The following is a 21,594-nucleotide window of genomic DNA, read 5'->3' as shown; positions in this document are numbered from 1 at the left end:
CAGCATGCAGCAACTTAGCGCCCTCAACCATGAAACAAATCCGTGCCCTCTAGAATGGAAGCATGGAGGCTTAACCACCAGACCTCAGGGAAGTCCCTCTTTTTTTTTTATCTAGCTTAGATTTCACAGTCCATCAATATAATCACTCCCTGAACTCAATTCAGTGTTCGTCAGATCTCTCTTTCCTTCACACTCTCCTAGCAAAACTCCAGCTAACTTTCTCTATGACTGCAGCAGAGCAATGGAATATTGAAGAAAATCATATATCCAGGCCGAATGGTTACTGTCATAAATTTACACTTAACAACCTCAACCAAGTTGGTGTGCCTGACAAACAGAAAAGTCAAACAAACCAAAATATCAGAGTTTGAGTGAAGAAAGGTTTATTGCAAGGAATGAACAAGGAGAATGGGGTGGCTCACGCCCAAGAGGCCTGAACTCCCTGATGGTTTTCAGGGAAGAATTTTTATAAGTAAAATTTACAAGGAAAGGCTATAAGGTATGTGACCTTCTTCTGATTGGTTGGTGATGACATAACAGGGTGGTGTTCCACAAATCTCAGTCATCGCCTCTGGCTCCAATCAGTCTGGGGTCCACGTGCTTATGCTTTGACTCAAGTTACCACACTCCACTGGGTGGAGGACCTTAGTTCCTGCAGAACTCAGACATAAGATGGATCTAAATGCTATGCACATCTCCTGAGAAGGAACCAGGACCCTGCCCTGTTGCTGCACTGTGGCTTCTTTCTGCATTTCTTCATCCCCCAAATAGCAACTGTTTGAATCTGCCCTTTGGAACACAGGAAAGGTTGAGCAGGCTAAAAGCTTTTTTTCTACAAAAAAGAAACGGGGACACAGACAGGCCTCTGCACCTGACAGGGCCCCACAGGGTCCTGTCCAGTTTCAATTTTGCACTGAAAGTTCGCTGGAATTGCTGCTTTACACTTTTTCCTCAGTTTTTAAACATTTCTCCCTTTCTCTCCATTTCCTTCCACCTCTTTTGACACTTTTATTAAGAAAATGGAAGCTATCAGATGAAAGTTTCCTGTTCTTTCCACAATCAAATTTGTAACATTCCGCCAAACTGAACACAGTCATCTCCTGGTTGAATGCAACCTGCAATCAGAAGGCAAGGAAGCCTGAGTAACGCATTAATAGAGGGCAGCCTTCTGAGGCACCAAGCAGGGAAGAAAAGGGCAAGAGTGAATCTGGAGGGACATACAGAGAACAAACACAAGATCACCAATCATTTCCATTCTGGTAATTCAAATGAGCACTAAATCTCTCCTCTCTCGGTTTCCATGACATGACAAATCCTGGTTTCCCCCTACATAACAATCACTTTTTCTTCTTCACCAGATAGCTATATTTGGAGTTCCTTCATGCTGAGAACCAGACAGTTGATCTCACCCTTTCCTCACAGCTCTAAATTTCATCTATACAATGACAATTTCCACTAGCGCCTCTCCTTAAACTCCAGTTTCCAATATCCCAAAGTTATCATTTAGGTGTCTCTCGAAATTTTACAGGTCCATAACAATGATTCTCATCCTCAAGAAAAAAAAAAAAGTTGTTTTCCCAGTCCTCTTCTATCTCAAATACCAAACCAGAAATCTGGAATAACCCTTGAGTCTTTTATTCCTTTTTTTCCTTCACATGTAACCCATTGGTAAATCTTAAAAATTCTAATGTTATCTTATATCCATCCACTTCTATCTATACTTCCACCACCATTCTAATCACTCTGTTCCCTCTTGCTCCCTTCCTCTACAATCATCAGATGGTAGCCATAAGGATCTTCTTAAAGTGTAAAGCATATTTATATTATCTTCTGTTTAAAATCCTTCAATGGCATCCCATTTCATTTAGAACAAAGTAAAACCCTCCTACAACAACCTACAAGGCACTCTGCAATCTGGCTTCTTTATGTCTAACTTCATCTTACAAACTATTCTTCCTTACATTCATTAAGTTCCAGCCTCACTTCAGTTTCTCAAAAATTCAAGTTCCTTCCTGCTTTAGTCTTCCCACATGTACAAAATGCTCTACCTCCAACTCTCCTCATGGTGGCTCCTCTGAACTCTTCATATCAACTTAAATGTCAACCCTAAGTGCGGCCTTTACCAACAAGACCAAAACTGGTTCCCCTATTACTCTCTCATAATAACATACTATTTATTATTTTCAAATGGCAATTTTTCTATGTATTTATTTGGCTGTACCAGGTCTTGGTTGGGGCATGTGGGATCTAGTTCCCTGATAAGGGATCAAACCCGGGTCGCATGCATTGGAAGCAGAGAGTCCTAGCCACTGGAACAGCAGGGAAGTCCTTAGGTGTAATTTTTAGAACAATTTAAATATTTCGGCACCAAAAAAAAAAAAAAAAAACAACTTTACAGAGCATCTAGTCCAATGTCTTCACTTTTTTTGGGGGGGGCGGTGGGGTGGGATGCAGTATGTGGGACCCTAGTGGAATTCTAGTTCCCCAACCAGGGACTAAACCTTGTTTTGGAAGTGCAGCATCTTAACCACTGGACCACCAGGGAATTCCTCAATGCCTTCACTTTATTAAAGAAGAAAACAAAGACCTAGAAAAATTAAAACACAGCCAAATCAGAGCGTGGTAACACAGGAATTAAAACTTGTATCTAATGATTTATTCATTCAAGAATTTACATTCTCTCATTTAATACACACAAAATGCTTCCCATCTAACCCAACTTCAAGTTATCCATGATATCAACAGACACAAGTCAGAAGTGGAAGAAGCCACAAAAGATGTAGTGAAGGAAAAAGCCAATACTTCTTTCATCTTCTTCCATCTCCAAACCTCCTTTCAAAGAAACTGGCTAAAAATATAGCCCTCCACTCAAAGATTAACCTTGTCTAAACCCAAACCAATGACAAAGAAGAATTCAAAGAAAAGTTACATGGGTCAGTATGCAAGGGGTTCAGAAAGAAAGAAAACAATTTTAAGAACTGCGATTCTGGTGTCAACATATCATAAATATCTATGAATATTAAGTATTTTAAATAGTACTGTTATTAGGCCCAACATTTTTCAAGCACAAGTGCTATCAACCTCATATCTTACTTGGTTTGTTTCCAGAGGATGTTAAACATTTACATTTAGAGATTTTCACAAAGACCAGTTAAACAAACACTGCTGAGAACCGTCCAAAAATAGCTGCTCCAATTCCAAGACTCAATTTAAGGTACAGAGAGAAATGGCATCTTCTCCAGGAAAGCACTCAATCCCAGGTTACTAGGGTTGTCCACCATCTGTTTATTCAGATAATACTTTCCTTCCATAAATCACCCTCCTGGGATACATGACAGGAGTACTGACAGTGAAGAAAGAGAGTCTGGTAAAGAGTCTATTTGCAAACTTAGAAATCCGTTTAAATTTTGACCACCACTACCAAACATTCCATAAAGAATGCAAAATTCATTGCATTTAATTTCTTTAGCACTGAGGCTAAGAATGAGTCCCCCACTTGCTCTATGATTTGTGGCAAGTTGCTTAACTTCTGTGCTTCAGATTCCTCAACTGGAAAGTAAGGATAATAACAGTACCTACTCTAGCAGGAATTATTAATACGAGGATTAAATTAGTGCATGTAAAGTATGTAGTGGCTCAGTGGTAAAGAATCCACCTGCCAATGCAGGAGACCAGGGTTCGATCCCTGGGTTGGGAAGATTCCCTTAAGTAGGAAATGGCAACCCACTCCAGTATTCTTGCCTGGGAAGTCCCATGGACAAAGGCGGGCTACAGTCCATGGGACTGCAAAGAGTGAGACACGACTGAGGGAGCTATAGCATAGAGAATGTCTTATTTTTATTTTCTTAAAATTCTGTTTCATTTCAAACTGCATTTTAAACAATCCCTAGTTGAAGATAATTTTTATTCTGAAAATAACCTCACTTTTTTAATAACTCACTTGAGTTTTCTTGCCACAATATAAACTTTTTTGAGAAATTTTTTCATTGGTTGCTTTTAAAAGGCAAATAAATCCCAGGGTTTACTAAGTGATACTCCTATGGAAACTCTTAAGTGTAGCTACACATATAAATTTTTTTCTTCTGCATTCTTGGTGCATGTTCATCCTGAGTAGAGTGCTCCTCCAGAAATTACCCACATATAGAAATAAGACTGGCTTTAAGTGGCTACTGTGATGGAAACGGTGTCTTAGATACAACCTAGACTTAAGGTAAATTAAATAGTTAACAAACTGTGGTTTAGAGAATGTTTTAATGACATTTTATTTAAAAGGGTATACCATTGCTGTAATTTTCTATTGGTTACGGTTTTAATAAAAGTGTACAAAATGAAATGAATCTCAAAAACACATTAAACAAAAGAAGCCAGATAAAAAGAGTACATGTGGTATTATTCCATTTATATGAAATTCAAAAACAGGCAAAAATCAGAAAGTAGTTGCAGAGTAAAACTAAAATGAAAGGGCATTAAACAACTTTCACTGATCATTCATATAAATTAAGTCACAGCTTTGAATATTATCCTGCTTTGAATATTATTCCTAGATTCCATGTAAAAACTGGAGCCCACTCAGAAAATGAAAAAAATAAAGAAGACAAAGAACAATAATATAACTTCACTTAAAGGAGATACTTAAAGGCTAATGATCACATTTAAAAATAGTCTACTGGAGATCAAATAAATACAAATTTAAGAAACCAGTTACTATTTTCTCCTTATATTAACATTTTAAATACTTTTAAATATTTTAAAATAATAACACTGCTCGCAAAGGTATTAATACATAGCTCAGTCTCATACTGCTAAGGGGAATATAAATCGGTGCAACCTTTCTGGAGAGCAACAATGCAATGTTTTGCTCTCCTGAAAGCTCTAAGAAATGTATAACTTGACCTAATAATTCCATTCAAATGTATTTATCTTAAAAATATAGAAATGTGGACAAAGATTTGGGTTTAGCAATATTCACTGAAGTTTTGTTTGTAATAATTGGAAATCAACAAGCAAGCTAAACGTGAACACTACGGAGACTGAGTGCATAAATAATAATGCATCCATTATTGGAATATTCTTCAGCTGTTCTAAACTGTTTCAAATTATTTTAATAAAATGTATGTTAATGAAAGCAGCTTACAAATGTATGTACACAGTAAAATATGCAATGAGGAAAAATTAGAAACAATGTCATTAAAAAATCATAATTAGAGGCCAACATCATAGAAACTACTATTATATTTCATAACTGTCTGGATTTTATTGTAAGAACACCAGTGTTACCCCTCACTAACTACGTCTACTGGAGAGGAAAAAAAAAAACAACAGAAGGATTAGAACATTCGTTAAAGGAACACACTGATAGGCGTTATTTCAGATATGAGCAGCCAACTCATTAAATGAAGTCAAAGTCCTTCAAGATATGCTAATACATCTCTAACAATAAAAAGTTACAGAATTCAATACAATGCAAATATATATCAATCATGCTTAATTTGAGCTAGGGAAAATAATTCGATGATTTAGTGATTTTCCACAGGACTGGGCTCCACTCTTTTATAAAGCAACAAAAGGGAAAGGCACAGCAAGAAGTCAAGCCAGCAACCAGATTTCCCAGGAAATTAGCTCTTACTTGGCAAAGTACTGGCCTCATATTCTAAAGAAACAGAACTCTACAAATAGAGATGAGACACGTAATATTTAAACACTCTGTAAAAGATGTATACTTTTCCCTTTGCTTGTAAGACCTCCAAAAGAGAATAATTAATGCCTCTTAAAACATAGGGAAAAACTTAAAAACCCAATTTAGAGTCAAATGTTCTACAAATAAAGAATAAACTTCTTTCAAAATGCTAAGTAATCTCACAAGTTGTAAAGTAACTGTATTTTCATGATTTTTTTAAATGAAAGAAAAATACCATGATGTTTCCAACCTTCAACTAGGATTACGTGGAAATGGAAACTTTGATTCTGATACTAACTCTGAATTTTTTAATTTACCAAGGCTAATAAAGATACTTATTTCTTTATAATGTTTTCAATCGTCATTATAGAACATTTCCTTCGATCTCCAACTTAAAAAAAAAAAAGCCTTAGTACTTGATCTTCCCTCAGAAAAAGGCTATGTGTTAATAATCCAAAAGAGTCTTCTTAAGATAAAAAAGGTAACAGGATAGGAGAGTTAAAGAAGGAAAAGGTGTAACAGAAGCTTTTCTTCCTTTATGTCACATGTTTGAAACCTAACCCCGATTTCCATTAAATGGTCCAACACTGAAGCTTCTATAGAACTTTGTGCACAAAATTGCCCAGTAAGCAGAAAAATGGCAGATGAATTTCATTTAATACTCAAGAATAAAGTAATGAAAGGATGAAATCGACAATCATATATTTTAAGTCAGTGGGGTTCATTTATAACCCATTCTTACAACTCTAAGCTGCTTCCCTCTGCCCCACTAGACCAAAAGGTCAACAAATTGCTATTCTGAAGAATTAGTAACAAAGCAGAAAATTTTATTAAACTTTTCTAACAAGCCAATAAACAAAAGGTAATGGTCTTAACAAAGGGTGCTGAGGCAACTGGATAACCATAAGTAAAAAAATTAAGTTGGGCCCCTTCCCCATACCATACACAAAAATTAACCCAAAATGGAACTAAATGTAAGGGCTAAAATTTATATAAACACTTAGAAGCAAACACAGGCATAAATATTCATGACCTTGAATAAGGCAATTGTTTCTTAGATATTTTACCAAAAGCACAAAGACAGGGCTATATCAAAATGAAAAAGGTTTGCACTTCAATGGCCACCACTAAGAAAGTGAAAATATGAGCCATACTGGGAGAAAATATTTGCAAATCATGTATCTAACATGGGACTTGTATCCAGAACATGTATAAAAGTTTTCCATAACTAAAAACACAATAACAAAAAACAATTCCATTTTTTAACATGTGCAGGAGATCCAAATAGATAATATTTCAAAGATAATATACAAATGTCCAATAAACCCACAAAAAAATTCTCAGTATCAACAGCCATCGGGAAAATGCAAAACAAAACCACCATGAATTATTACTTCACATCTACTAGATTGACTACAAAAAAGACAGAGATAATAACAAGTGCTGGTGAGGATGTGAAGAAGTCAGAATGTTCATTCCCACTGTCAGTGGGAATGTAAATTATAGAAGCTTTGGAAACTGACTTAACATATACCCAGCAACTCCACTATTAGGTATACACCCAAAAGAAACGAAAACACATGTTCCTAAAACAAAAATCTGTACGTGAATGTTCATAGTTTTATTTGAATAGGCAGAAACTGGAAACAATCCCATATCTTATCAACAGAATCATTTTAAAAATTGTGACACATATTGGAACACTGCTGCTGCTACTGCTAAGTCGCTTCAGTCGTGTCCGACTCTGTGCAACTCCACAGACAGCACCCCACCAGGCTCCGCCGTCCCTGGGATTCTCCAGACAAGAACACTGGAGTGGGCTGCCATTTCCTTCTCCAATGCATGAAAGTGAAAAGGGAAAGTGAAGTCGCTCAGTCGTGTCCAACTCTTAGAGACCCTATGGACTGTAGCCCACCAGGCTCCTCTGTCCATGGGATTTTCCAGGCAAGAGTACTGGAGCGGGGCTGCTGCTGCTGCTGCTGCTGCGTCACTTCAGTCGTGTCCGACTGTGTGTGACCCCACAGATGGCAGCCCACCAGGCTCCCCCGTCCCTGAGTGGGGCTACTCAGGAATAAAAAGGAACACATTACTGATACACAAAATAACATAGATAAACCTCAAGACAAAGTGAAAGACACCAGACCTCCCTCTCAAAGAGTATACACCATGCAATTCTCTTTGCATAAAATACTAGAAAATGCAAACTGTACTGACAGCAGATTGTTATTCTGAGTGTGGAAAGGGAGAGATGGTTTACCAAAGGGTAAACCTTACCCAAAGGGCATAAGGAAACTTTTAAACTGGTATATTCCTTATTTTGATTGTAGTATGTAAATAGATAAAAACTCATGAAACTGTATACTTTAAATATATGCAATTTCATTACATATCAATTACACCTGAATTTTGTAAAAGGTATATGCCATTTTGGGGGAAGAGAAGTTTCTGAAATGATACATTTGGGTAAGAAAAGGGTAGAAAAAGTAGGCTGAGAGCTCTTAGTATGATGCAGCTTTTTAAAAGACAAAATATTAACCAATCCCTACATGGTAATACCTGAATTTTCAGCCAGAAAATGGAGGAGTCAAAATAACCAAGGCTACCTATGAATTCAGTCTAGCCTTATAAAGTGAAAATTTTAAAAATTCATCTCAACATTTATTTGAATGTACATATTCTTCAAATTGGGCTTCCCTGGTGGCTCAGACCATAAGGCTGTATGCCTTATTCTCAGGCATAAAGAATATGCCTGCAATGCAGGAGACCCAAGTTCAATCTCTGGGTTGGGAAGATCCCTTAGACAAGGGAATGGCTGGCTACCCACTCCAGTATTCCTGCCTGGAGAATTCCACAGACAGAGGAGCCTGATGGGATACAGTCCATGGTGTCATATGACTCTCAGACACGACTGAGAAACTAACACTTTCACTACACTACTTTCACTACTATTCTTCAAATTGGATGTAATTTTAGGACTCTGAACTAAAATGGATGGGAGTGGGAAACTGGATTAAGATGACCATTACATCTACTCCTGTGGGCAAGAATCCCATAGAATGCAGTAGCCCTTATAGTCAACAAAACAGTCTGAAACACACTACTTGGGTGCAATCTCAAAAATGACTGAATGATCTTGGTTCATTTCCAAGGCAAATCATTCAACACCACAGTATCCAAGTCTATGCCCCAACCACTGATGCTAAAGAAGCTGAAGTTGAACAGTTCTATGAAGACCTACAAGAAGACGTTCTAGAACTAACACCAAAAATGAAGTCCTTTTCATCAAAAGGGATCGTAATGCAAAAGTAGGAAGTCAAGAGATATCTGGAGTAACTGGCAAGTTTGGCCTCAGAGTACAAAATGCTGCACTGTGCTTAGTTACTGAAGTCATGTCCAATTCTTTGCAACTCCATGGACTGTAGCCCGCCAGGCTCCTCTGTCCATGGGGATTTTCCAGCCAAGAATACTGGAGTGGGTTGCCATGCCTTCCTCCAGGGGATCTTCCCACAACCCAGGGATAGAACTGGGGTCTCCCGCATTGCAGGTGGATTCTTTACCAACTGAGCCACCAGGGAAGCCCAAGAATACTGGAGTGGGTAGCCTATCCCTTCTCCAGGGGATCTTCCCACAACCCAGGAATCGAACCAGATTTTCCTGCATTGCAGGTGGATTTTTTACCAGCTGAGCTACCAGGGAAGCCCAAAATGAAGCAGGGCAAAGGCTAATAGAGTTTTGCCAAGAGAACCCACTGGTCATAGCAAACACCCTCTTTCAACAACACAAGAGCAGACTCTACACATGGACATCAGCAGATGGTCAATACTGTAATCAGACTGATTTATTTTCTGCAGCCAAAGATGGAAAAGCTTTATACAGTCAGCAAAAACAAGACCTGGAGCTGACTGTGGACCATGAGCTCCTTATTGCAAAATTCAGACTTAAATTGAAGAAAGTAGGGAAAACCACTGTACCATTCGGGTATGACCTAAATCAAATCCCTTATGATTATATAGTGGAAGTGACAAACAGATTCAAGGGATTAGATCTGATAGACAAAGTGCCTAAAGAACTACGGACAGAGGCTTGTACCTACAGGAGGCAGTGACCAAGAAAAAGTAATGAAAGAAGGCTAAGTGGTTGTCTGAGGAGGCATTACAAATAGCTTAGAAGAGAAGCGAAAGGCAAGGGAGAAAGGGAAAGATGGGAAAGATACACCCAACTGATACAGAGTTGTTACAGAGAATAGCAAGGAGAGATAAGAAAGCCTTCTTTATGTGAACAATGCAAAGAAATAGAGGAAAACAGTAGAATGGGAAAGACTAGAGAGCTCTTCAAGAAAACTGGAGATATCAAGGGAATATTTCACACAAGGATTGGCACAGTAAAGGACAGAATGTCAAGGACCTAATAGAAGCAGAAGAGATTAAGAAGGGGTGGCAAGAATATACATAAGAATATATAAAATAGCATAAAAAATACAAAAAAGGTCTTAATGACCCAGATAACAACAATGGTGTGTTCACTCACCTAAAGCCAACAACCTGGAGTGTGAAATGAAGCGGGCCTTAGAAGCATTATTACAAACAAAGCTAGTGGAGGTGACAAAATTCCAGCTAAGCTATTTAAAAATCTTAAAAGATGACGCTGTTAAAGTGCTGCACTCAATATGTATGTCAAGCAAATTTGGAAAACTTAGCAGTGGCCACAGGACTGGAAAAGGTCAGTTTTGATTCCAATGCCAGAGAATACTCAAACTATTGTACAACTGCACTCATTTTCACATGCTAGCAAGGTAATGCTCAAAATCCTTCAAGCTAGGCTTCGAAAGTACGTGAACCGAAAATGTGCAGATGTACAAGCTGGATTTAGAAAAGGCAGAGGAACCAGAGATCAAACTGCCAAGATCCGTTGGATCACAAATTAAGCAAGAGGTTTCCAGAAAAACAGCTACTTCTGCTTCGTTGACTACGCTATAGCCTTTGACTATGCGGATCACAACAAACTGTGGAAAATTCTTATAGAGATGGAAACACTAGACCACTTTACCTGTCTCCTGAAAAACCTGTATTAAGGTCAAGAAGCAATGGTCAGAACTGGACATGGAATAACAGACTGCTTCAAAACTGAAAAAGGAGTTTGCCAAGGCTGTATATTGTCACCACGCTAATTTAACTTATATGCAGAGTGTATCACGCAAAATGCCAGGCTGGATCAATCACAAGCTGGAATCAAGATTGCAGGAGAAATATCAACAACCTCAGATATGCAGATGATACCACTCTAAAAAAGCGAAGAAGAACTAAAGAGTCTCTTAAATGAGAGTGATAAAGGAAGAGTGAAAAAGCTGGCTTAAAACTCAACATTTAAAATATGAAGATTATGGCATCCAGTTCCATCACTTAATAGCAAATAGAAGGGAAAAAAGTGGAAAGAGTGACACATTTTATTTTCTTGGGCTCCCAAATCACTGCTAACAGTGACTGCAGCCATGAAACTGAAAGACACTTGCTCCTTGGAAGAAAAGCTATGACAGACCTAGTCAGTGTATTAAACAGAGAGACATCACTTTGCCCACAAAGTTTCATATAGTCAAAGCTATGGTTTTTCCAGTAGTCATGTACGGATATGAGAGCTGAACCATAAAGAAATCTGAGTGATGAAGAATTGATGTTTTCAAATTGTGGTGCTGGAGAAGACTCTTGAGAGTCCCTTGGACTGCAAGGAGATCAAACCAGTCAATTGTAAAGGAAATCAACCCTGAATATTCATTGGAAGGACTAATGCTGAAGTTCTAATCCTTTGGCCACCTGATGCAAAGGGCCGACTCATTGAAAAAGACCCTGATGCTGGAAAAGATTGAGGGCAAGAGAAGGGGGTGACAGAGGATGAGATGGTTGGATGGCATCACTGACACAATGGACATGATTTTAAGCAAACTCCAGGAGATAGTGAAGGACAGGGAAGCCTGGTGTGCTGCAGTCCATGGGGTCACAAAGAGTCTGACTTAGCTACTGAAGAACAACAATTCTACAAATATAAACGTATATGCATACGTATAGATGTACAAAGTAATAAATGTTAAACATATATGTAAGTGTAAGGCTTCCCAGGTGGCGCTAGTGGTAAAGAACCTGCCTGCCAATGCAGGATACATAAGAGACTTGGCTTCGATCCCTGGATCATGAAGATCCCCTGGAGGAGGTGGTAACCCACTCCAGTATTCCTGCCTGGGATAATCCCAAGGACAGAGGGTCCATAGGGTTGCAAAGAGTCAGACACGACTTAAGTGACTTAGTACACAGTACGCAGTACATGTAAGTATAATGCGTATAGGTATTTAGAACTTATTACTTTTGTCTACAGATAATATTTGATGAGCAAATGGATTTGAGAGAGCTTTACTAACCACAGAAAATATCTACCCCTCAATCCAAAGAGTTGCAGGCAACAGATTAAGAACTGCCAATGAAGCTATTCAATGCCAAGGAGATACAGTATTTAAATATTACCTTAAATAAAACTTAAGTCTAATGAAAAATGTATCTAATTGGTTCCTTAGCTATACTTCATAATCCAAAAGAATTTAGGGATTAATTATAACAATGCTAATCTGGGTATAGATAATTAAGAATTTACTATGACTGAATGGCAAAAAATACAGCTGATTTAAAATACTCAAATTTTTCCACAGGTTGACTGAACCAAAAATAAGACAACAGAGTCAAGAAGAATTCAAGATTGCTTTTAATGTCTAATGAAGTTTAAGTTTCATAGTTCAATTTAATATATGATTCTTCCATAGTCCATGCAAAAAAAAAAAAAAACAGAAAAATCTTTTGCCTCCTATCTGCTTTGTTCACTTTACCTCCTACCTGCAATCCTGCATCCTTACAACAGTAGCCAAGGTTTGCTAAGTATGGGGTCACACAGAGTCAGACACGACTGAAGCGACTTAGCAGCAAGCAACCCCATAGACGGCAGCCCACCAGGCTCCACCGTCCCTGGGATTCTCCAGGCAAGAACACTGGAGTGGGTTGCCATTTCCTTCTCCAATGCATGAAAGTGAAAAGGGAAAGTGAAGTCGCTCAGTCATGTCCGACTCTTAGTGACCCCATGGACTATAGCCTACCAGGCTCCTCTGCCCATGAGATTTTCCAGGCAAGAGTACTGGAGTGGGGTGCCATTGCCTTCTCCATTACTATGAGCTAAGTACTGTTAAATGCTTTACACAAATTATCTCATAATTCTCAAAGCTATTTATTTCACAGATGAGAAAACTAAATTAATTTGCCTAAGGAAGTAGAGCTGGATTTGAACTCGGCCAATCAAAGTTAATTTAGTTGATGTTATAAATTCAACTGGCGGTCAGAGTCTCCCCATCATTCACTCAGTACATTTGTATCCCAGAGAATACCAAAAATGATAAAGTCGTGACTTCAAAAACTTTACAGCTTTATGAAGATTAAATCTAATACCACAAAATAAATTTTTAAAAAATCCTCACCAATATGAGGATAATATACCAAGCTGTATGGTTTCTAAAATTAAGCTGGAATATCAAGGAATGGAGCATTAAGAAATCAACAGCTTTTGATAAAATATGTTAACATTTTTAGAAATGATAACCAGTCATAAAAAAAAAAATTTTTTTTTTGGCCATGCTGTGCAGCATCTGCAGCATGTTAGTTCCCCAAACAGGCATCAAACCCACACCCCCAGCACTGGAAGTCTAGAATCTTAACCACTGGACTGCCAGGGAAGCCCCACCAGTCATATGAATAGATATTCACAATTCATTTTCTTGCCAATATACCCAATACAGTATTTACTACTATAATCACCGCAAGAATAAGAAAGACTCTGCTACCATAGGAAAACACCCCTTCATACGACGAATAATAAAGAATTTTCAAAAATAAGAATGGATCTGGGAATTTCCTGACTATCCAGGAGCTAGGACTCAGTGCTTTCACTGCCATGGCCTAGATTCAATCCCTGGCCAGGGAATTAAGATCCCGCAAGCCACGAGAGGCAGCCCTCCCCGCAAAAAAAAAAAAAAGAAAAAAGAAAAAAAAGAATAAATCTACTCTTTAAAATAGTTAACTATTCAAAATTATGTTCACTGATGAAATTAAAATAAAGCCCATAACATCATGAATGTTATGGAAATTATACAGCTGCTTTCATCAGAGACAATTTAAGAGATAATATAGCTTTTAACAGCTTTCTACATGTGAAAAAAGATTTTTCTTTCACGTTTGACCAAATCCTTAACTAAGGAAGGTACGGGGCTTAACTTAAGAAATAAAATCTACTTCAACTTGAATCATGAAGAGTAATGTATTAACTATAAGGGAAGATAAACTGATCCTTTCTAACTAGCATTTAGAACAAATTTTAAGTCATTAAATCTATAACATTCAACTTTTTTTTCCAGTAGCAGGGTTAATGGCACCCACTATTAGGAAAAATCCCTGATGCTGGGAAAGACTGAGGGCAGAAGAAGAAGAGGGCATCAGAGGATGAGATGGCTGAACTGTATCACCGATGCAATGAACATGAACTTGGACAAACTCTGGGAGATGGTGAGCGACAGGGAGGCCTGGCATCCTGCAGTCCATGGGGCTGCAAAGAGTTAGACCGACCGGGCAGCTGAACAACAATGTTAGCAAAACTCAGGCAGAAGAGGATCAGATGATATGCTTGGAGATACAACCTGTGACCACATAAAAAAATATAATCCTCATTACCCCATGTAAATATTAGCCTTTTACCCCATGTATACCAACCACAAAAACAAAGATTGTAAATACTTAAAATACATGTAAAATTATAAAGTCAATTCCTGTTTTTCTAACTACCACATTGCTTATAATCACAGTATCTGGGATATTAAGAAAGAGCTAGTTCAGTTCAGTCACTCAGTTGTGTCCGACTCTTTGCGACCCCATGAATCGCAGCACGCCAGGCCTCCCTGTCCATCACCAACTCCCAGAGTTCACCCAGACTCACGTCCATCAAGTCGGTGATGCCATCCAGCCATCTCATCCTCTGTCACCCCCTTTTCCTCCTGCCCCCAATCCCTCCCAGCATCGGAGTCTTTTCCAATGAGTCAACTCTTCACATGAGGTGGCCAAAGTATTGGCGTTTCAGCTTTAGCATCATTCCTTCCAATGAACACCCAGGACTGATCTCCTTTAGAATGGACTGGTTGGATCTCCTTGCAGTCCAAGGGACTCTCAAGAGTCCTCTCCAACACCACAGTTCAAAAGCATCAATTCTTCGGCGCTCAGCCTTCTTCACAGTCCAACTCTCACATCCATACATGACCACAGGAAAAACCATAGCCTTGACTAGACGGACCTTTGTTGCCAAAGTAAAGAAAGGGCTAAGATTGCTATAATTACTAATTATTAACATCATCGTGTACTGAGTGCCCACTATATGCAAGGTACTACATAAAATGCTTTTTGTTTAATTCTCATTATCAGGACAGTTAAGGAGGATATTAGAAGCTCCATTTTATAGATGACAAAACTAAGGCTATGAAAGATTTCATAAACTGCCTACTGCCTAATTAGTCAATTAGTAAATGACAGAGCCAGGGTTCAAAACCATGGTCAAACAATCACAGAACTTGGGTTTTTTTCTATCCTATCATTCTTCCTCAGAACACAAATGATACTTCTTTCAATTTCTCTATATGGTAGTTACAAATGTACTTCTGTGATCATCAGGCTATTCTGTGAGTCTGAGATTCTAGGTTGAAAAAAATTTATTAAATAATACTGGGAGCTAAAATTCCTGATTAAAAAAGTCAGAAGCATCACTTACTTTTCTAAAGTCAAAGACAGTCAATCTTAAAAGATATGAATTTTGCTTTTTTTCTGTGTTCCTGACTTCCCTGACTTTGTCTTTATTCAGGAGCCAAGCAAGTGTTCTACAGCTTTAAATTCCTTTTCCTCCCTAACTAAACTGGAAAAATCTGATAATCACTTTTCTAATTAACTATATAACTTTAATACAAACAGGTTACCATAATTAATATTTTGCTACCTAATCAGAGAACTCAAGACTTTGCTAGTGAATGTAAGGTAGCAACAAGCAAGTAGGGAGAAAGAGTCTGGGTAGGCAGAGAAAGCGAAGCCACTGAAGTCAATTATTAACCAACTCCTTGGTTCATCCATTTAAGGTGACTGGAGTCTTCTTCCTGCCTAGTCCCAGACTCCATTAAAAAGGACAAATGGGAAGGCATGGCCTAGTAACAAGTGTTGGGCACCTATTCCCAAGAGCTAGAGAGCAGAGTCGAGTATCCTGCCTTCTAAATCCGCATGGTCCAGCCCAGATTCCCATCCTAGGACTAGCAATTCTCATGGTGTTCATTTGTATTCTGACATGCTTTCCTGAGTGGAACACAACAAAGGAAGAGTTCTAACAAGCAGGACGAAAAATATGCCCATGCAAGAATGTTGCAAATAGGATCAACCTCCTTTACATATGTCACGCTAGGAAAACTGCCAAGAATGGCTCACTCCTCTAGACATACTTCCTGCAGATCCGCCAGACTCCACCTCAAACACGTCAGTATTCTCCTCATTCTCCCTTAGTCTCAAACCTCCTTTTGCCCTAAGATTTCCCAAATGCATATTTTATATTCTCAAAAATATATGGCAATAAGATAAAGACAACCTATTTATTAGTACTTGTATTTCATAGTTGAACAGCCTAAAATGCCTTATACACAATTTGCCTTTAATGAGATTTCTAATATGTTAAATTACTGAAGATAAATTTTCTTTGCAAATAAATTGGTCTTTATTTTCAAAAAATTATATTTCTTTGTAAATAAAAGATTTACCATTATATCAAGACAAAGAAATGATAGCAAAAAAAAAAAAAAGTTTTTTAATTTAAGGAGTACAACTATATCCTTTCTCCCCAGCCCCACCAAGGAAACATATATCAGAATTCAGAAATTGGCAAAATTTAAGATCCATTCCGTACAAATCAAAATTTATTAAACACAACATATGTATTTTGACAAGTCCAAAATAAAATGTAGCTTTCCAAGTACGCTATTAAAATACCTCTGTTTAAGGTAGTAAGTTTAGCTAGGGAACTTTTCTGATAAAAGGAATTCTCCCAGCAAACCAAAAACAAGACACACAGAACTCCAGATCTTCAGGTAGCACACTTCCATTAGGATCTATTGTATGAGTATTTGGAGAGCAAAAAGCAGAGAAAAGAGATCAGAATCTACATATAAAAGATAAAACTTTACTGAAATAGAAAATGAACTTAATTAACTAGTTTTAATTGAACTTCCACTTGTAAAAATAATTTACATGAATATTCTTTGAAACGGGAAAAAGAGCCTCACTAAATTGTACAGTCAAAAGCAGTTTCTTTGGGATTTAAAAACCACCCATTTTTTTCAACAACAGATTAACAAATCTCACTGTAAAAAGGGTTGAGCAATGAGAGCTATTTGTAGATAAATATGATTAAATTATGGGTAAACAGTAAGTCAACTGAATAAAGTCCATTTATCAAAAAGCGAGTAATCAAACTAATGTGCACAATTATGAAGAATGAATTTTATATTTTTCCCACACTCTATTAAAGATTTTACATTCTTCCATCAGTTAGTAAAGAACCAAATGATCTATACAAAAGTGCCTATCAACTGTACAATAATTAAAGAACAACCATTCTGGTGGTAGGGATACTTCATTTAACTCAATGCAAGGAATTTAAAAGCTTTCATCCTTGCAACCTTTGTCACAAAAATTAGTAAATTTGTTTCATGAAAAGACCGCCTATGTGTTTCAACTCAAATATGCCATGATTTTGTGGCTTTCCAAAGACTGAAATTTTTTTCAAAGATTGAAATTTTAATAAAATATAAGAAAAATGAAATACAAATAAAAATTATTTTTCAGAGAGAGAAAAATCTAAAATTCCTGATGCGAAGCTACTCCAAAAATTTATTCACAATTTCATAAAACATAAATGAAAGGGTTACATATATCTCCTGGAATAAAGATCTTAAAGAGAGCTGTAAGAATCTCTTTGTTTTTAATACTGCTTTCTCTGTTCTTGCATCCATTAAAACAGATATAAATTAACTCTGTAAATATAAATCATCTAGTCGTATAAAAAAATCAAGAACAGCAAAAAATATACGTAAATATTCTCAATATAGCTTTAAATAAGTATGTAGATTACATTTAGGTCCCTCAAACAAGTTAAAACTTAAAATATATGCCACATCAAGATCATTCTGAAGGGAGAAAACCATCAGAACAAAAGCTCCTGCTTAATAAACTACTTTGTAGGTAAAACTCTCTCCCAGGTGCATTTAATTGTCCAGTATTATCACCATTTTTCTTCAAAAACCTAGAAATCTAAAATACAGAAGTATATTTGGTTCTCTTAAAAATGCTTTTATATATTTTGTACGAAAGGCCATAAAAATTTTTTTAATTCTTTTACTCTCTAAAAAGGAAACACCCTTTTGCTTTTCCCTTTTGAAATATGTCTTATTTGGTTTTTACTTACTTTCTACACATGAACTTTTCTCAAACCAGTCTCTTTCAGTATTAGTTGTTACTGTCAATATGTCTGTGTAGACTTGGGTTTTTTACAGACTGTGCTCTACAGTATACTGGTAAGAAAAGCTAAAGAGGAGGGCATGAGTGAAACAAAAGTGGACCACATCTGAGAAACACCATTCAATTTCAACTCTCTGCCTCAAATACCGTTCAGTACTCATGCCAAATATTCTCAATTTCTAAAAAGAAACACAACACAGTATGATAAGGCAAACACAGGAGAAACCAAATCATCAACTGAAGAAATTTAACAGAATGTATCACCACCTGAGAAAGAAATACCACAAAAAGAAAAACAAATAATAAACCCAGTTCCTGGATGTCCCTACTGAAACATCACTTTTACTGCATTCCATAGCTCAAAACAGTTTTACAAACTCTTTTTAATGTAAGAAATACATTTTACATTGTAACCTAGTACACACATGTACGTCATCCTGGTGGCTCAGATGGTAAAGAATCCACCTACAATGCAGGAGACCCAGGTTCGATCTCTGGTTTGGGAAGATCCCCTGGAGAAGGAAATGGCAACCCACTCCAGTATTCTTGCTTGGAGAATTTCATGGACAGGGGAGCCTGGCGGGCTACTGTCCATGGGGTCACAAAGACTCTGACACGACTGAGTGACTAACACACATGTATGAGCAAAATTTTCCAAAACAATATTTTTCCTTGCCATGTGCAATAGTAGTCAATTCTGTTCTATTTCATTTATTTGTAATGCTGGTGGTAACCCACTAAATTGATTTTATAGTTACTAATAAAGTATCATCCAGTTAGAAAAACAGGCTTAAAATAGGGTAAGCAAAAGGAGAAGGGGGGAGCAAAGGATGAGAGGGTTAGATAGCAAGCATCATCAACTCAATGGACATGAATTTGAGCAAACTCTGGGAGACAGGGGAGGACAGAGGAGTATGGCTTGCTGCATGCAGTCCATGGGTCAAAAAGAGTTGGACTCGGCTTAGCAACTAAACAACAAAAAAACCCAGGGTACCCCTTATAGAGTATTAGGGGTTTTTTTTGTTTGTTTTTGCAATTTTCTTCTACCTGTCTAGCAGGTAGACAGGTATTTTAAGGCTGCTACATTATTTTGTTGTTTTATTCACTGAGTCGTGTCTGATTCTTTTCCCACCCCAAGGGCTGTAGCCAGCCAGGCTCCTCTGTCCATGGGATTTCCCAGGCAAGAATATCGGAACGGGTTGCCATTTCCTTCTCCAGGAGATCTTCCCGACCCAGGGATCCAAAGTGCGTTTCGTCAATTGGCAGGTGGATTCTTTATCACTCAGCCACCAAGGAATCCCTTGCTACATTATTACTACTTTCAATAAAGCAAGTGGTTCTTAAAATGTTCCCCTGACCAACATAAGCATCACCTGAGAGAAATTCAAACTCCAGGCCCCACCCTAGACCTACAGTATCAGAAATTCTGGATGGAATCAGCAGTCTGTATTTTAGCAAGCCCTCCAGGTGATTCTGGTTCAAGTTCAAGTTCCAGAATGACGCATTAAAGAATTCTAAGCCTTTCTTCATCCTCTACACATTTTTTAAAAATCCAGTATATAGGACTTATTCTGTGCCAGTTACTATTCTCAAAGTTCCACAGATATTAATTCACATGAAAAAAAAAAAAAAAAACAACCCTAAGAAGAAGGAAGTATCCGTATCCCTATTATATAGATGAAACTTCTTCACAGAGAGGTTAAGCTATCGAAGCTAGGTGGTGGAACCAGAATTCAAACTTATTTCTAATTTGGAGAAAGTAAGCCTACCCCTCTTCATGCCTCTCCTCTTCCTGATCAAGTTCAGCTATTCCTCCCTGTTTCCCATTCAAATTCCCCATCTTGTCTATGTCCTTATTTTCTAACATGATTGCTCTCGTCCTAAACATTTCTTTCCTAAAGCACTGGAATGCAAGTCACAACCTTGCTTTGAGAACCCATTCTCTGGCCCTAGATGGCAGGCACGTCAGTATTATTATGCAGCTGAAGTTTCTTCTATTTCTGAAGTTATTAGAACCTGTTAAAGGCCCCCATGTTATTCCTCGTTACCTACTATCCTGGTCAGTTTCCACGAGACTACTAGTCTCTTCCTGAACAACTTTCTCGCTACCTCCTACGACGCCCTATCTCCTACTCCCTTCCTACAAGGAAACTAACAACTACTTCTCCCGCCTACCCCCCAAGTCATTTTGCTTGACTAATCCCCAACTGAGAGGACTTCACTCTTCGGCTAAACCTCTCACCACTTCTCAAACCGGAGCTACCCCCTCGAGGTTTTGTTGGTGTTTTTTTGTTTGTTTATTTTTTGTTTCCCAAAACTCTGCTCGCCCGGGGATCCTCACACCCAGTTCCCAGTCCAGTCTTGGATCTTCCATCGCAGACCAGCGGTGGGGGGCAGGGCGCTGCCGTCCCTCCCCAAGCTGTTCAAGGTCTCCAGCGGTCCGACCAACCGAAGCCCCGCCAGAGCTCCCACAGCGCTGCTCTCGTGGATGGCCGCCTTTCTCAGGAGAATCCCCCGCCCCCTCCCTGCCTCCTTCCTCGACATCCTCACTGGGACCCCTGCCGCCCTTGGCCTCCCTTCTCCCTCGGACCCGGGCCACTCCCAGTCTCCCGTCTCCCCCCCCCCCCCGCCCCCAGCTTTCTCCGCTCGGGCCGCTCCCGGACTTCCCGGGTTCCCACCTTCTTCCTCACACCTAAAGGTGTCCGGAGTATACCCGCGTCACCTCGTCCCTCAGACCAGGTCGTAACCGGTCACTCCCTTCTCCGGGACCACAGACGCTCCCGTCTCCCCCAGGAACCTACCCCTCACACGCACCGGTCGCCGGTCAGTGTCCCAGACCCGACCAGCTAGGCGTCCCGAGGGACCTGCTGGCCTGACTCGCTTGGGTCCGGCCCCGCAGCCTACCTTGCCACACTACGAACTCCGCCGCAGGAGCCGGGCGGCTCTCCCACCAGCCCAGTCAGGGCGAACTCGCCGCCGTCGCCGCCCCCGCCCTGGCCCCGGCCCGGGCCGGGCTGGACCCGCAGTCGAGGCCCCCTTCCCGCTGGCTTCCGCTTCGGGAGCGCAGAGATGGAGTTTCCACCCCCACCCCCCGCGACGGCCCCCAGACCTCAGGCCCGCAGGGTTCATTATCGGAACTCACCTGCAGCTGCCGCCGACCAACTCTAGCGCCCCTGCCTCTCTACCTCGGGCGCCAGTAGCCACCTAGCGCCTCCACCTCCCCCATGACAACAGTCCCACCCCTTTTCACACATCTTACCTCGCGATTGGATAGTGGGGCGGCAGCTCTCTGCTCTTATTGGT

At 39.2% G+C, this 21,594-nt stretch overlaps 1 protein-coding gene across 49 annotated transcripts in view; it reads right to left on the bottom strand.

The window, feature by feature from the left end:
* Positions 1 to 21,523, bottom strand: part of NUMB (NUMB endocytic adaptor protein) — a 161,808-nt gene extending 140,285 nt beyond the window's left edge. For 39 of the 49 annotated variants that reach the window (XM_086319840.1, XM_086319838.1, XM_086319835.1 and 36 more), the window contains exon 1: positions 21,434 to 21,523. The gene's annotated coding sequence lies outside the window, so the exon portion shown is untranslated. Of the gene's footprint in view, positions 1 to 21,195 lie in introns of all 49 variants that reach the window. The other 10 variants (XM_086319836.1, XM_086319852.1, XM_086319859.1 and 7 more) reach the window with 2 other exon arrangements.
* Positions 21,524 to 21,594: the final 71 nt, after the last annotated feature.

Source organism: Bos grunniens, chromosome 10 (assembly GCF_055505025.1).
Source record: "Bos grunniens cultivar Pamir isolate PY7600 chromosome 10, Bosgru_T2T1.0, whole genome shotgun sequence".
Taxonomy (NCBI): Eukaryota; Metazoa; Chordata; class Mammalia; order Artiodactyla; family Bovidae; genus Bos; species Bos grunniens.
The sequence above is the reverse complement of the archived record's forward strand: the minus strand, read 5'-3'. Positions and strand labels throughout refer to the sequence as shown.